Source organism: Zeugodacus cucurbitae, chromosome 4 (genome assembly GCF_028554725.1).
Source record: "Zeugodacus cucurbitae isolate PBARC_wt_2022May chromosome 4, idZeuCucr1.2, whole genome shotgun sequence".
NCBI classification, from domain to species: domain Eukaryota; kingdom Metazoa; phylum Arthropoda; class Insecta; order Diptera; family Tephritidae; genus Zeugodacus; species Zeugodacus cucurbitae.
Window position 1 is genome coordinate 14,075,265 of NC_071669.1, and position 6,666 is coordinate 14,081,930.

Here is a 6,666-nt window from a genome sequence, read left to right on the forward strand (position 1 = left end):
CCTATTTACACAAATAAAGTGAACCTTAAAGAGACGTCATTTTACAAGCATAGCAAACGAGAATTCGCGGTAAGGGCCAAAGACTATCCCAAAAACTGACTTTGAGCAGTGTTTAGATATTTTGAAGAAGTACTGGCATATGGACATAGTACTGGCATATGGAGACTATTTTGAAGACAACAGCATTAATGTAAACCAATAAATAAATTTTCGCAATTCTTTGAAGACATCTCGTAGAGCTACTCACAGGAGAATATGTGCACGGAAGTAAGCTTTCATTGGTAAAGATAATAAATTCAGTAATTGAAATATTATACAACTTCCTCTTCAATTTGCATGCAAATTCGTAAACAATATAACAATGTATTTTATACGAGCAATTTACCAAGAATTCAGCAAAAAATAAAGATTATATATGTAAGTACATATTTATATCTTGTGGCATATCTACCAAATAATTTATATATCAACATCAGATAAATCCACAAACTGCATGTCTTGTTATACTAATATCAGTATCTTGTCGCATCATACTAATATATAAATAAATATATAAATAAGCAACAACAAATTGTTAGATAAGCTGACACATCATAAATACCGAAAAATCACTCATACGCGCTGGCTGACCAAAGCGGACGCAGCTAAAATAATAAATCGCCTCATTGCTCATGTTGGCCAGTGAACTGTGAGTCAATATTTGTCAATGAAATATGTTTTCGTTGAATGTTCTTAGAATCTTATGTAGATTAATGGTCACTTAAGTCGCTAGCAATTGAAAAACAAATATTTTTTCAAGTAAATAAATTTCTTTGCTTTAGCGCTGAGCAGCTGTTTGGGTATACACAAGCTGTCGGAGGAATTGATGATTAATTCTGTGGGTTTTTAGAGCGAAATATATGTGGCGATTGATGATTGTAAGCTTTAGAGAAACTATTTTTTTTTTGCGACATTTTGAATATTAATGGAATTGCAAGAATTTGAAGTAAATATTGAAATAATAAACTTAGATTTAATTGGTTTTTAGTACTTTCGTATGAAGAAATTGTGATTGAAGTTGTTGTTGTAATGAAATGAATTAATTTTCGGAATTTTGCTAAGAATTACAACTATTTATTGAGGATTTTCAGTTAGGAAAATGGATTTTTGGTGAAGTGGCGTTACAGTGATCGGATTTGTTTAATTCAAATATGCGCCGTTTCGTTCGATAATCTCACACAAGCCTCTTTCACAAGCCTCTTTTGAGTTCAACTTTACACCACCAAGGGCGTTCGCCATGGACAGGAACAAGTGGTTATCATTTGGCGCTATCTCCGGGCTATTTGATGGATGCGATAAAACCTCCCATCCGAGCTCCCGTAGCTGCTGACGAGTCATCAACAAAGTGGAACACTACACCCTTCCTGCTGGCCAATTCTGGACGCTTCTGGTCGACCGTCTGCTTCAAGCACTCCAATTGTTCGCAGTAGATGGTAGAATCCCTTCCAACCCCACCAAACACACCACAAAACCTTCCTGGTCGTCAATCCCGGCTTGGCCACTGTTTGTGACGATTCACCGGCCATCGACCACGACCGTTTTCGCTTGATATTGTAGTATATGATCAATTTTTTGTCGCCAACCACCATTCACTTCAAAAATGGGTCGAATTCATTCCGTTTCAGGAGCATTTCGCATGCGTTCTGCTGATGGTTTAAAATGGTTTGGTGACTAACTCCCATCTCCTGTCCAATGTCACGAGATGCCACGAGCTCTGTAGCGTTTTATACATAGCCGCGAAATTCAAAAGATAAAAAGGCAGAAGGGAGATATTTGCCAACCTAATATATGATTTCGCATACCATATATTTTCATGACCAGAAGGCACTGAATTTTAAGTGTATTACAAGTGTACTACATTTTTTTCTTGCTTAAAATATAAATTTACTGTGGCTGTACATAATTATTTAATATAAAGAAACTTTTTTACTGAAATGTGCAGAAGAATATAAACTATTGAGATTCAGCAGTGAATAGCTTAAAAACAGTATTATTTTTCGAACATAGAAATATATTTTTTATATATAAATTAATATTTAATATTACAAATATTTATTTATAATTAATATTAAACGACATAATCGAAAAAAAAAATAAATACTCAAACAAATTCAGTGAAATTAAAATAGTGGGTGTCAATAATTGATTGAAAAAAATTATAATTTAATAATATTGCAATTTAATTTTTTCAACAAAACATAAGCAAAAACACTCTAAATTACTCAATTAATAAATATTAAATAGGCTTTGCTGCGCACAGCCTATTCTCACTGGGGATTTATGCGAAATATAATATTTAAAATTTATATAAAACATTCTACATTTACTAAAATACAACTTTATTTATTCATAAATAGCAGTAAATAATTTAGCAAACCATAATTATGCTGCGCTACTCCGGCTACAGCCCATTAATTAACCGCTCAACAGTGCGTATGAGTGATTAAAATGCAATGATCAAGCGCTAAAATTGTGTTTTTATAGAAAATTGAATTTCGAAAAAAAGCGAAATTTATGAAAACTAAGAGCATGAGAGTGTGCACAAAACCGCTGCTTCAACTACTGCTGCATAAATTGTCCGATGCAATGCCTAACAATTAGCCAACGTGGCGTATGAGTAACGGGATGTGAACGGCAAAATCAAATGGAAAATCATGCGTCAATATTTGATATAAATCAAATTTGATTTTGAACAAATTGTGATGACCACCAACACCAAAAATGCTACATAAATTTGTGGATGATTGTTATTGTGGCTGTATGGAGCTATTGTGCGCCACGGCGTATGCGTTATGTTTATTAAATATGTTAGGCATAAGGAAATACAGCTGTGGTCGATCATACCATATAAATATCAACTCCTGTTTATTAAATGTGTGGTTAAAGCTTGGTGGTTAGACTTTTCATTTGACTTTTCTATTATTTGTTCAACAAAAATTTTTATGTAATTTTTTTTAATTTTTATTTTAAAAGATATTTGCTGACATATTAAGGTTTAAGGTGTATATTTTTCATATTTCGATATTTGTTTTTCCTTTAACCTCCTATAAACTGCGTGTTTTGGCTGCTAATTAACACATGCATCACTAACCTGCTGAACTATTTCTCGCGTGTATGCATGCAATGCGGCAATTTTCAATTTCTCTGAAATGACATTGAAGGCACACATACACTAAAAACAGCAGCTCATAGGGCAGTAAACAAATATTTACATAGCTAAACATAGCAGAGTAGGCTTTATAACCGAAAAATTTTGACTGAAATCAAATGCAAATATACTCTTGCGGTCATCTGCGCATTGCAGTGTTATGCCACAATTACAAAGTGAAACACACACACATGCACAACTGCTTGGTCAATCATTCAGGCATGTGGTAATTTGGGCAAATTTAACCGTTCGAATATACGTAATGGCTCAAGTCATTCATCATTGCCACTCCGATGGGTCAATGGAGCGGTGATGGACACCGTTGTTGCTTGTCCCGGCTCGTGTGCGCGTGCACATAACACTGGTTTAGCCTGTACAAAGCTTTAATGAACACATAAACAGCTGGTTAACCGCGTGTGCAGGCATTACACATACACATAAATAATATATGCATATCGAATGCACTGTTGTAAGAGTATTTAGCTACTATTACGGCTTTGTTTGATGACTGATGCACGGACGTACAAATACATACGTGTTCATTGTAAATTCGGGAAAAAAGCAATGAACCGTTGGTACTGAAATCATGAAAAAATTCGAATTCAGTACGTAAAATATGCCTTAATTATCAGAAATGTAGCCTATACATACCCACATAAATATGCATAGGTTCGAAAATAAACTCAAAACCTATCGCTGAATTAACATTCATGGTAAACGCTGCTTCAGTTATTTGTTATAAATTTTGGGGTGATTTTTGAGTTCTTCTTCTAAATTTTTACCTAACCTTCTAAATTAATGATTGAACAATTAACTAATTGAGTTAAATTTGGTAATTGAATAATTACTAATTGAGTTTAATTTTCTAATTGCACATAAATACTAACAGAAAAGCATAGTCCAGTAATGTGGAAATAATATTGAACAATTTGCTATTTGTGTTCAATTTACTAAGTATCAATAATGAATTGTGTTCAAAATTTTCAATTAGAATTTTATTAAACTAATTTATTAAAATTTATTAAGAAAAACCGAATTAACTAATTGAGTACAATTTACAAATAAAACAATTAACTAATTGGATTCTATTGTCTATTGTTGCATGGTCCACTAATGTGGAAATAATATTGAATAATTAGCTATATGTATATAATTTACTAAACAATTATCAAATTGTGTTCAAAATTTTCAATTAGAATTTTATCAATTAAATTAATTTATTGAATTTGATTAGCAGTTAAATAATTGAATTCCATTTACTAAATGGATACTTAACTAGTTTAGCAATATTTAGTTATTCCATAATCCAATAATGTGGAAAATTTGCTATTTATCTTCAATTTAAACAACAAATAACAATTTAATTGAACAAATTAACTAATTCCGTTCAATTTAAAAATTTCACTCGAAATAGTATTTTAAAAATTTTGTAATTGATTTCATTTTAAAAAAGACCATTGAATTAATTAAATTAAATTTTCTACTAAACAATTAACTAATTGAGCAACATAACATAAAAGAATAATAATTGAACAATTAACTATAAATTAACTAATTGAACTCAATTAGCAATTTGACTCCTGATAACTGACTATTAATATGGTTTTCAATTGACAACGAAGCAATACAAAAATTGTACTAAATGAATATCAGCTAGAACACATAAAAATGTCTTGTACTGCTTTTATATAATTTTTAAACAATTAATTGGTCAATTACCATCTTAATTGTGTCAAATAATTGAGTCAAATTGATATATTTGAACATCATTCCCTTACTCAAAATTCAATACATTCAGTCACACCTCCTTTCACTTATTTATGTCGGGGAGCCCTCTCACACCTACTATGTCAAAAATCCACTGTTCAAACTAATCACAGACAAGATTTACCTTTACCAGCTGTCCGTTAACTATTATTATTATTTCGCATGCCATGCCGACTGTCTGGCCGACGTTCTTGTGCGTAATTAATGAAACTTCAGTAACAAAATACGCATACCAGCCTGTCAGTGGCCTCTGGCGCATATTAATTGCAGCAAGTAAATGGCGGCTGTAAAACAAACGTCCAACGTTTTCATTTGGCAAATGCTCGCCTGCGGAATATTAATGTGTTTTTTATTAATTTATTTTTACCATTTTGGATATGTGGGTTTCTACTTAATTTTATGAATTTTCGCTTTGTTTTTGCAGCAATAAATTCGTATATAATTCTTTATTATTAATAAAAATATTTTTTATATGAAATTGGACACGCTTAAGGAACATTTTAAGTCTCTTTTAATTAACAAAAAATAGTAACTCAAACCTGATATTATTAACTATGCCTAAACCTGTCAAAGCAAAATCAAGTAATAAAAGCTACTAATAATTAGTTATTTTGTACACTCTTACCATGTATCTTCATTAAGAAGGTGTGTTAATAATAATAATATATTTTAATATTATGTTATATATTTGTTAATATTCAGATACACTACCCAGAATATATCTAATTAAATACACTTTCATTACTTACAGAATAAACAATGATATAACAAGCATCCGAAATTAACCCTCAAATAATACACAATGTTTATTATCTGATCACATATATGTATAACAATAGCCACAATAGCGATATAACAACAAATATTGATCTACACTTGACTCGATGTGCACACACACAAGTTACTTGAAGGCAAGTGACTCTCCTACAAACCTCTAACATGTTGTGGGTGTTGTTTATAAGCCTGTCGATTATTGATAAGGGCATGTGGGAATATCAGCAGATCCCTCAAACACTTGATCTTTTATGACTTGTGACTACAATGTTTGGCTATACAACCACTCAAGCAGGCAATCAACCACACCCAAACAACCTTACAACCGAAATCTGTTGTATGTATGTATGGGTGCTGTACTTTTAGGAGTGATTGTTAGCTTTTTCGAAACTATATGACCAATCAAATAAGCAACATGCAACAAATTGTCCATACGCACACCAATGACGTGTTCACGCAGTGATGAAACAGTGTGTCAAATTTAATTTTTATAAATCCTCTTTTTTTAGATAATTAGGAGCAATTAGGTGCTAGTCTTCACTGACCGATTAAATTGGCCCATAAAATATAAATTCGGAATAATTCAGAATATTATTATAGACGAAGCAACATGTTGACAACATATGTAACAAGCAGTTAAGATATTATAGACTTAAGTTTTTGCAGGAATAAAGAACCTGCGGCAAAATATTCTAGACTAGAGTCTTCTGAAATTTGAATTCAATTGAGATCCTTAAAAACGTTGAGAATTATAGATATTTAATTAACTTAATACCGCCATAGTAGACACCATATATGCGAGACCCAATATAACAATAACCAGTCATTCTTTATGTTCTCACGAAAATTTTCCTATGGGCCAACCCAGATCAATCTTCTATTTCCTAGATTTATTGTTGTATAAAGTTTGTCATCGATATCTCGATATCGCTAACTCG

General features: G+C 31.8%; 1 pseudogene; it reads left to right on the plus strand.

Moving 5' to 3' along the window:
* Positions 1–5,680, plus strand: part of LOC105220151 (Ig-like and fibronectin type-III domain-containing protein 1) — a 54,671-nt pseudogene extending 48,991 nt beyond the window's left edge.
* The last annotated feature ends 986 nt before the right edge of the window (positions 5,681–6,666 follow it).